The following is an 11,616-nucleotide window of genomic DNA, read 5'->3' on the forward strand; positions in this document are numbered from 1 at the left end:
TATACATATATATATATATATATATATATATGTTGAAGGTTCTATGCCTGAATATTTTCTTGTTGCTCAAAATGAAGAAAAAAAAAATTAAAGATGATGAAACAACATTACATGATAAACAAATTGATTGTCATGAAGATAGAGAACAAGTAGAGTGCTAACCTGCATTATTTGGAGGTTAACTTTGTTGATGATGTTACAGACTTGAACTCAATTGTATGTTTCTGACACATTTTTTTGTTAATATGTTTAAGTTTGAAGAATTTTTAGCATTCACTTTGAAACTATAAGTATCTACACTTTTTTATGAGAACATGTTCATTTGTAAGTCACATGTGCGCATTACTTTTATTTAAGAATGGATAAATACCAAATCCTTAAAAAATGACTACTTGTAAAATGAGTATCTGTATTTTGTGTACAATAAGTAAACGTTGTACTCAATGTACATGTATTGCATATTTCTGTGAATTTTTATTTAAGCTTTCTATAGATTTTTCAGAGTTCAACATAGAGTAACATGACTACACTCCATGTTTTTACTCACTTCATGAGTGAGAATTCTTGAATTATAACTTGAAAAGCTTGCGATGCTTATTTTGAATGATTAAAAAATCATTTTTTATGGATTTCATAAAGTACAATCATTTGTACACTTGTTTTCTTAAGTACAACATAAGTTTTACTCACTTCATAAAAGAGAATTCCTGAATTCTGCCTTTAGAAGCTTACAATACTTAATTTGAATGATTTTATAAAGGTTTTTTTATGGATTCCTAGGAGGACAATCATATTGTACTTTCTTAAGTACAACATACTTTTATCATATTTTACCCACTTCATGAATGAGAATTTTTGTAATTTATCTTGAAATGAATGCAGTGCTTATTTCAAATGACTCTATGGTGGTTTTCTTTGGATTCTCTAGAGTACAATTATGTTGTACTCCTGTAGTCATTAAGTACAACATGGTTGTACTCCATATTTTTGCTCACTTCATGAGTAAGAATTATTGAATTTTACATTGAGAAGTTTGTAAGGTTTGTTATGAATGATTCTATAGAAGTTTTTTAAGGAATTCATGGAGTACAACTATGGTTTACTACATTTTTTAACATGATTGTACTCCATATCTTACTCATATCATGAATGTGATTTTTTTAAATTTACCCTGAGAAACTTGCAATGCCTATTTTTAATGATTCTAAGGAGTTGTTTATGACTTTTTTAGTGCAACTATGTATATTTTTACATTCGTCGAGTACCGGATAGTTGTGCTTCATATATTTACTCACTTCATGAGTGGGAATTCCTAAATTGTACCTTGAGAAACTTGTAGTTGTTATTTTGAATGATTCTCTTTGTAACTATTATACACATTATATTCATTCTACCTCTTTCATAACAAATTAAGATTATCAAGAAGAAGCATCAACTAACAACCTTCGATAAGTCAACCATCCTTGGTGGATATCGTATGACTTTGTTCATCATAGGTTCATGTCGTCAAGTGGATGCTTGGGCTATACAACCTAGGATGGGTCTCACATAACTAACACATGAATATGTAGTCTTAGTGTCAGAATTTGTATGTCATGCTACAATTCCAATGTATTCTGAACTAATTATTCACAATGAAAAGGAGGCATATGATTAGTAGTATAATTATACACATCATATAAGATTTAGTGTTCAAAATGATCATATAGTTATTAGTCTAACACAATGAATAAAAAATCAAAAGTTTTTTTTTTTCTTGAAAGTTGGTTTAAAAAAAAAGACTCAATCTAAATAGCATAGTAAAGTTCTCGAAAATAGGCATTGGGATTGGTTGCCTTGTAATGATTATATTTTTCATCATACAGTTAATTAGATTGTTAATATATCTCCAAAAAGTCACAACCTTTCATTAGCAAAATCTAATGATCAACATCTTTTGACATCACATCGGTGCATCAGTGAAGATAAATTAGTTATGTTGCTGTCATTGACACCAGTTGAAATTAAAGTTACTAACATGTTCATGTATTTTATTGAGGAATGAGTAGAGAATGTGAGATTTTCAAAAAGAGATGCATATAATTATATACATAAAGAGAAATGAGTAAGAATTGAGAAAGAAGATAATAATGCTCTAATGTAAATTTTTAAAGAAAAGTGGCTAAAGATAATTTGTTTTCCTAATATGTCCAATCTGATGAGTTTGATTAATCAAATGATTTTTTAGAGCAATGACATGATAAAAGTTGATTATGATTGCTTCAGAAATGTCATAATCTTTTATATAAGTTATCAACTTAACAAATATAATTTAGTATGTGCACATTTTGTTTGAGTTAATCATCATTGACAAAAAAATTTGTTTTGAGTAATAAATTTATTAAATGAAACAATTGATTCATTTACTTGATTATTCAAAAAATTCATTCTTACAATTGATGATAAAAATCATTTAATAATATTCACCAATCAAAATCAAGCAATGAAAAAAGCTATAGAAGTTGCATTGTCTCATAGAAGTTTCCTTCAAATGTGCATTTCTTCAATAGTGATAAGACAATACATAGAATATTTCACACTTGCATGAGTAAATGTGATTAAAAAAAAAGTTTAAGCAAGCATGATATGAGATAATAAAAAAGAAAATCTCGTTGATCATGCTTAGCTAAATGAGCTAAATAGAATTAAAAGTATGCGGTCAATAACATTCAATATAGATTATTTATGCATGTACATTTTATGCACACAATGTACTGAGTCTACAAATAATAAATGTTATGGATCTCTAAGCTAACATGCTCTAACACTAATTATTTTTTGAGGTTAGAGAAAGTTATGGATACATAGGGACGAAATGAACAAATTAAATACTTTAAATGTTGCAAAACGTTATTCTTATTGTAAAAATAACTCTATATTGAATCAAGCTGCTGCTTTCTATTCAAGGAAGCTATGCTCTTTTTGTGAAAAAAGAATTTCTACATGAGATTAAAGGTTTAGTTGCAAAAAAATTCTATTATTGATCTAAAGAATACATTTTTAAAAATATGAAACATGAGAAACATTATATGATTTAATTGCTCATTTTGACTAAATCAATTCTAATATATAGTGTAATTGCAAAAAAATTGAGTTGTTAATTTAAATTGTGTCCAATGTATCAAAATTTGGAGTCAATAAGATGTTGTGAGCATCTCAGAAAAGTACTTTGTAATGAGGTGTTATTCTAGAGCAAAGAGAAACTTACAAGAAAAAAATGAAAGATTTACAAGTCAATAATATTTATCCCTCTGATTTGTTACTTTAAAAAAACATAAAATTTGAAACCACATCAGTAAATTTATGATGAAAAATGGAAGGAATTTCTATTATTTACTACATCATAATTTTCAAATTAGTTCTAGAGCGCAGTATAAAAATGAAACTGAAAAAAATATATTAGACTCCTTAAAATATTATCAAATGATCTTAAACTAATACTTGAGAAGACTTCACCTCTATTCAAAAAGCCTGTGAAGAGAAAGAAGTCTAATAAGAAACAATTTGCTTGTAATATTGAAATAATAGACCAAATAAAATGCGAATAAAGAGTGTTTCCAATGCAAGATCAAAATTATAATGGGAGAAATAAAAAAAGCTAATAGGAATTCATATATTAGTTGTCACATATTTTTTTTAAAAGATTATTTTAATGTTATCTGTTCTTCATTATTCTTATGTTAGAGAAAAAAGACAAGCTATTAATTGTTAAAAAGTTTGTAAAGTCATCCATATCAATCACTCTTCCTATTATGCTTAATGTTTGACAGTTGTATAATTTTGATTTTATTTACTCACTTTGAATTTATATATATATATTCAAAGTGAGTAAATAAAATCAAAATTACTACTACAAGCACGATTGTACTCATGAAATCCTCAGTGAACCTACAAAAATGATGTCAAAACTACTACTACAAGCACTGAGACAATTTATATATATATATTTTTTTTATGAAATGCATAAAAATATGATATACAACCATATTATATTGTAAAAATATAAAAGAATAACCAATATAATATGGTTATGCTCCGAAATTCCATACAAAATTGCAAGGAACTCGGGCTTAGTTTAGATAATCCCATTTATGAAATGAGTTAAAATATAAAGTACAACCATGTTATACCAAAAAAAAATAATAATTATACAACATGGTTGCACTTATGAAATCTATACAAAATTATAAGCTTTTGATGCATGATCGATCCTTATTCATAAAATGAATAAAAACATAGATGAAAATATAAAGTACTGAAGAAATATGATTGTAAAACATGGTTGTAAGCAAAAAATATATAAGAAACATACAAAAAAATGTTCAAAACCATCTCTACAAGTAGAAATAATTTAAATACTCTAATTTATGAAATGAAATAAAAATGGAGTGCAATCTTATTGGACTGAAAAAATAAAGTTTTACATTACTATTGTACTTAAGAAATCCATACAAAATTGCAAGTATCTGAGACCAAATTCAGATACTTTCAAAATGAATAAATATAGTACGATGTTGTACTGAAGAAATATGATTATACAATATAGTTGTACAAAAAAAAGTAAGAAATATACAGAAATGTATTCGAAACTATCACTATAAGTAAAAATAATTTAGAAACTCCTAGTCATGAAATAAAAAAAATAAGATACAATATATTGTACTGAAGAAATATGGTTGTACAATACGATTAAAATCAGTAAATCCATACAAAACTATAAGAATCTGAGACACAATTCAAATACTTCCATTCTTAAAATGAAAAAAAATATGGTGTAAAATTATAATGTACTAAAGAAATATAGTTATATAACATGATTATATTCATGAAATCCATAGAAAATATGTAAAAATGCATTCAAAACTACTACTACAAGTAGACACAATTTAGATATTATCACTCATGAAATCAATAAAAATAGAGTACAACCATGTTATACTCAAGAAATACAATGTACAATATGGTTGTACTTATTAAATTTATACAAAATTATAATCATTTGAGGCACAATTTAGATAATTTCATTCATAGAATGAATAAAAACATGGAGTATAATAAAATACAGTTCTACAAAATGATTACATTCATGAAATTCATAATAAATATGTAGAATTACGTTCAAAACTATCGCTACAAGCAGACACAATTTATATACTCTCATTCATGAAATAAATAAAAAATAGAGTAGACTCATGCTTTATTGAAGAAATATAGTTATACAATATGATTGTACTCATAAAATTCAGATAAATCTATAAAAATTTGATACAATTCATATATTTTTATTCACAAAATGAACAAAAATATATAATACAATCATGTTTTATTGAAGAAACATAATTGTATAATATGATTGTGTTCATGAAATATATTGGAAACTTACGAAAATGAATTCAAAACTATCAATGTAAGCATTTGAGAAATAATTTAAATATTTTCATTAATGAAGTAAAATAAAAAATTGAGTACAACCATGAAATACTGAAGAAATACTATTGTACAATATGATTGTGCTGCCATTCAAAATTACAAGTATTTGACACACAATTAAGATACGTTCATCCATTAAATAAACAAAAAAATTAGATTATAATTATGTAAAACTGAAGAAATATAATTGTCAATATAATTGTATTCATAAAATTAATAAGAAACATGTAGAAATGTATTCAAAACTACACTATAAGCATCTATGACACTATTAATATATTTTTATTAATGAAATGAAAAAAAAAAACATGGAGTTAAATCATGTTGTATTAAAAAAATACATGTTTACAACTAGCACAACATTATTGCACTCAGAAATTCATACTAAATTGCAAGCATTAGACATAATTCATATATTTTTAGTCATGAAATAAAATAAATCATGGATTACAATCATGTTGCACTAAATTGCAACCAATACAACATGTTCTTACTTAAAAATTTCATATAAAACTTATAAAAATTCATTCAAAATTAAGGCCGCGATCATCTAGGACAAAATTTGGATATCCTCATTCATAAAATGAATAAAAATTATCACAACACTATTTTCTTTTGGATTTGAATAATTATCTGATAAAATAATTTAAATAATAATATATTTTTTATTGTCATACAAAATAAGGCATGAACAAAACTATTTCTAAATATTGATATTTTTTTAATCTCATTCTTGATCCTCACTCCAATTGACTATATCTCTAGCAATAATGACCTCTATATATTTACATAAAAAAACATGTCACAATCAAAGTTTTTTTTGTTGTTGTTGCATGGAATGTCAATAATTGTTTCAACTTACTAATTTATAATAATTGAATTTAATGCTTCACTTATATCTTTGTGTAAGAGTTTTATTTGTTATTTAAAAGAACATACATTTAATTATTTCTCTAGCGAGTTTAGACTAATACTAATAAAGAGAAAAAATTATTTCCTTACTATATTGGATATTAGTACATGATGAATGAGATTGAGTAATGAATTGTAAAATAACCACTTATTTGCCTTTAGATTGACGACTAAAAGGGTTCAAGCTAGTTATTAATGGTTGCCAACACAATTAATTCAGACCTCCACACTATTTTTATTTATATAGCTCACATACATTAAGATTTTTTTCACAAGATTAAGGATTCATGTGACAAAACTTTACCATTGAGAAAAGTCCGTTTAAAAGTAACGTCCAAATAAGCGGGGTGGTAAGGCAGAAGCTGTGAAGATATTGAGTCCTAAAATGGATGAGAAATAACTGTGCGATTGACAGAACTCACAAAGACGAGGATGAACCAAACAGAGTGAAGAATTATGTCTCTATTCTCTACAATGCAACGGAGCAGAGCCCTATCTCAAAATGGCCTAAATGTAGAATAACACTACAAATAAAATAAATAGAGTGATTAGGAGTTATTAACAAATACATTTCTATCATTAATGATCATTATTTAATACTCTTGATACTTATCTAGTGCACACATGAAGTATAAAAAATTAATACATACTCCAGACAAAAAACATTGTTCTTCTCAACTAATAAATGTACAAATGATTTAATGTGAACGTTTTTCAAATACCATTTGTACGTAGATCATCAATATTATCCCTCGTGGTCACTATAATATTGTTAGAAATTACAATGAAAACTCTTGCATTTGATGAATAAATCAGTTTCATTCAGGAATCTTGAAGTAAATTAAAAAAATAAATTTAAAAACAATATATCATTAGTTATCAACATGTTGAACACAACGTCTATCAATGAACTCCAACCTATCCTTCGATATCAATTCTCGAGCTAGGAATTTGATACACCTTAGAATTACCTGCTTTTAATGTACATTTAATGTTCATTTTATGCACATTTTTTATATTATTACACTTTATAAGAAGATATTTTGTATGTTTTTTATTTCAGGTGCAAGAAATGGATCTTTAGAGAAAATAGGAGCAAAATGGAACAAAATGACGCAACATCATATGACGCCATAACACTGGTTATTCTACGTGATGGGTTTCATAGCGCCCTAGAGCGGTGTTATAACGACAGAAATGATTTCTCTACAAGATGCATTGAATTTGATAGAATTTTGAAAGGGTGCTAGAAGTGTCCCTTGGTTATTTTCAGAGATCTATTAAAAGAGACCAAGAGCTGAACGAAGAAGAGGAGTTTTAGAGAGTTTTTAAGAGTTTCAAATGTTTTTTAGAGATTTCTTGAGAGTTTTAGTGTGTGCGTGACTTCATATTTGTGAGTCTTCTATTGTGTAAGAACAGTTTGGAGATTTCTTGAAGGAGACTTCAAGAATTGCTTGGGGAGAAGACATAAGATATGTAATTTGTATTTATTTTTGAGTTTTTGTTGTTAAGACTTGACTTTCAATACAAATCATGTGTTTTTGTTTTATCTCCATGTTTTATCATGTGTTTTTGTTTTATCTCCATGAATTCTAAGTAGTTTTTCTTTTTTTCTGCTTGCATATGGTAATTAATCAAGTGGGATGAGATTGATTTAAAGATTTCTTTTTATTTTATAAAATTGTGATGGTATTTTAACTGATTCTTTTTTGACTTTACAAATTAGCCACTTGTGAGATTAAAATCTGTTGTGAAACGTAATGACCCGGGAGGACTATGATTTTACCAACTAGTAAGTACCACACTTAATTTTGGAAAGAGCCATTGCAATCGCCCCAGGGGAAGTGTAAATAGATAGAGAGATAAGTTTTGATGGGCGTAGAATTGATATTTCTAAGGTGATAGACTAGATTCCCTTATCAATTTGATCTTGAGTTTGCATCTAAGAGTCTTTAGTATGTTCTATAGAGAGGGCATAGTGAGTAATCTAGATGTGAGAGGCTATAATATACTCAACACTATTACATAAGCCGAAACAAACTTAAGGTTAGCCAATGTTTTTTGCTAGCACCAAGAAGGGGCAAAGAATATGTATGCTCCTATTTGTCACAATCCATCATTTTATTTTTTTAATCATTCAAGTCTTACACTGATTAAGACCTCTTTGCAAGGGGAAATATCTTTTCATTATATTCTAATTCTTATAAACTTTGTTCTTACTTTTTATTTAAAATTATATTGCACGTAAATTTAGTTTTAATCCAATACTAAACTTTTGATACCATTATCCTACGTTTTTATCTACAATTTAGATATAAGTTATTCTAAGTTATTATTAAAAAGTTACAGCTTTCCTTGTAGGATTGATACTGGGGATTTTAAGGAAAATCTTATATTACTTGAAATAATACATATACTTGTGTAGTACACATAGTGTGAAGGCTTACTATCTATTTTCTAAATCATTTTATATATTCACACTAGCCACTAAATATAATTTGGGCCGAGTTTTTGGCAATCTTTTGGAGTATAAATATCTATATAATTGTGGGTTAGGTCAAAATTTAATAGTTACAGATGCTTGATGTGGTTGAAAATTATTGGAACATTAGTAATTTTATAACTAAAAAGTATGACATGCTAATATTCATAGTAATATTATCAACAAAGCCTACCTCCTCAATAAATTGGTCAACATCCATTGGTTCTTTACACTTAGTATTATTATCAAGAGATCCTACAATATTAATTTTCTCTTCTTCACAACACTAATAATACGAACTACTTTATTTTTGGTAGAAGGAATTGGGGATTTTGACTCGATAGCAAGCCGATTATTATAGGTGGCTTGTTTTTTATTGATTTGAGTTGGTGGTGGCTACTTAATACCTTATTTTTGTCCTCTTGGATTGTGATTAAATCAAGAGATGTGCTTATTCTTTTTTATAAATTTAATGGGTCTTTCCTCTAGTTGTGTTCTCCACCTATTTGCTCAAGATCTCGCCTTGTTATTTAATCAGATTTGATGTTGTTAATTACTTATTTATCTTCTTCTAAACTATGTATGACTCATTTAGAGTGTGTTCTTTCAATGGCTCTTCCCCCATGTTGTGTATTTGATTTGGTATTGATTGTGGTTTGGAGATGCTTATTATTGTATGTGCTTCTACCGACTATTTGCCAATGATTTCCTTTTAACTTATTTTTCTTTTTATTGATTGTATTTTTTGCTCAACAATTCTTGTTCTACCACTCAAGGCCGCTTTAATCTCTTTGAGCTTATTAAATATTGAAGATTCAAATTCTACTGATCTCCACCAAAGATACTTTATTAACTCAAAATTTTCTTTATGTAGTGGACTATGTATATAACTATCTGGAGAAAGCAGCCCTTATTATAATAATGGGGCAGTAATAAAAGGTAAACAACCTAAATGTTGGGGGGGGGGGGGGGGGGTTTGGGGGGTTAAAGGTAGGCATGAAGAATAATGAATATTGGATTCATCAGCTTATAAAGTTGACTCTTACATAGTTACATGCCTAAAAGAATGAAAATTTAACTAAAATGGAAGACGTTAATATTGAAGCTATGTTTATAATTACTTGAAGAAAATTACTATAGTATTTTATACTTGATCATGATGCAACCCTTAAAAAAATCACTCTGCACATTTCTTCCCATGCAACAAACTTGGACCACTGCATAATACAAAGTCTTAAGTATTGCATGATAGGTATCTGAAAATCTGTGTGCTAAAAAAACCAAACATGCATTACATGAAAAATAGGATTAATATAGTACAATCATATATAATGCCAAACAACATAATATAAAAAATATCTCACTATTAATTGAGTGACATAGTCTCTCATTTAGCCAATAGCCCAAAAAATTTTTCGTAATCTAACTTTTCTATTAGTGTTAAAATAATTTATTAGAAATCTCAATATACCATTTAACCAATTATAACTTACAAATCCAATTACTTTCTAGTGAAAAAAGAAAATATTTATGAAAGTTATGGTATGAAAGCAAATATTTTATGAATTTGTAAACAAATTTATCGTGATTGTGTAGATGTTATATTTTTTTTCATTTTTTTTAAATCAATAGAAGTTAAACACGACCGTGGCTTCCTATCTCAAATCACTTCTTCTTTATTAAACAACCAAACTATTAGAGTGATTTCATCTATAATGAACCTCTACTCATGTCCACAAAATTAAAAACACACCTCTTAACATTCCAATATTCTATAGCTAATTTGTTAGTGGTACATCCTATTAAAGAGACAAAAATGTTAGAACAAGATGAATATGGAACTTCCTTGAAATCTATGCAACTTCTTCAGTGATGTGCTTGACCAATTCATCACATATTGCTTTGAATATTGATATCCTACACTTGAAAGTAATCTTTATTTTGACCATTTTTTAACAAACCGATCAATAAGCTGAAAAGAAGTAAATAATTTTTTAAGTACATAATAAGCTTGTCACGTCAAATAATAAAACTATATCAACATGTAGTAATATATAAATAATAACAATATAACATGTTTATACGGCCCATCTTATGTCAAAAAATGAAGTATAATATGATTGTACTTAATAAAATTTAGAGTACAACCATATTATTTTGAAGAAAAAAATAACCAAAATATTATAACTTATCTTAAAACATACTTAGAAAATTTGGAGTACAACCACGTTGCACCAAAAAAAAAGTCTAAAATATTCTATCTTATGTCAAAATATGGAGTACCAACATTGTTGTAATCAAGAAAATTAAAGTATAATCATGTTGTTCTGAAAAAATACAAAATAAAATATCTTATTTCATGATATAGAGTACAACATAACTATACTTAAGAAAATTTGAATTTGAATATGTTGTATTGAAGAAAAAATATTCAAAATATTATATCTTATGTCATGATATGGAGTACAACATGATCACACTCAAGAAAACTAGAGTACAATAATGTTGTACTAAAAAAAATATCTAATTTTATGATAAAAAATGGTTGTAGGAGAAAAAATCATCTGAAATAAATTATCTTAAGTAAAAATATGAAGTATAACATGGTTGTACTCAAGAAAACCGGAATACAAAAATATTACACTAAAGAAAAAAACAACCAAAATACCTTATCCTATAGTAAATTATGGAGTGCAATATGATTGTACTTGATAAAAATTAAGGTATAACCATGTTATACTGACGAAAAAAAT

The sequence above is a fragment of the Phalaenopsis equestris genome, unplaced genomic scaffold, assembly GCF_001263595.1.
Source record: "Phalaenopsis equestris unplaced genomic scaffold, ASM126359v1 Scaffold000374, whole genome shotgun sequence".
NCBI classification, from domain to species: Eukaryota; Viridiplantae; Streptophyta; class Magnoliopsida; order Asparagales; family Orchidaceae; genus Phalaenopsis; species Phalaenopsis equestris.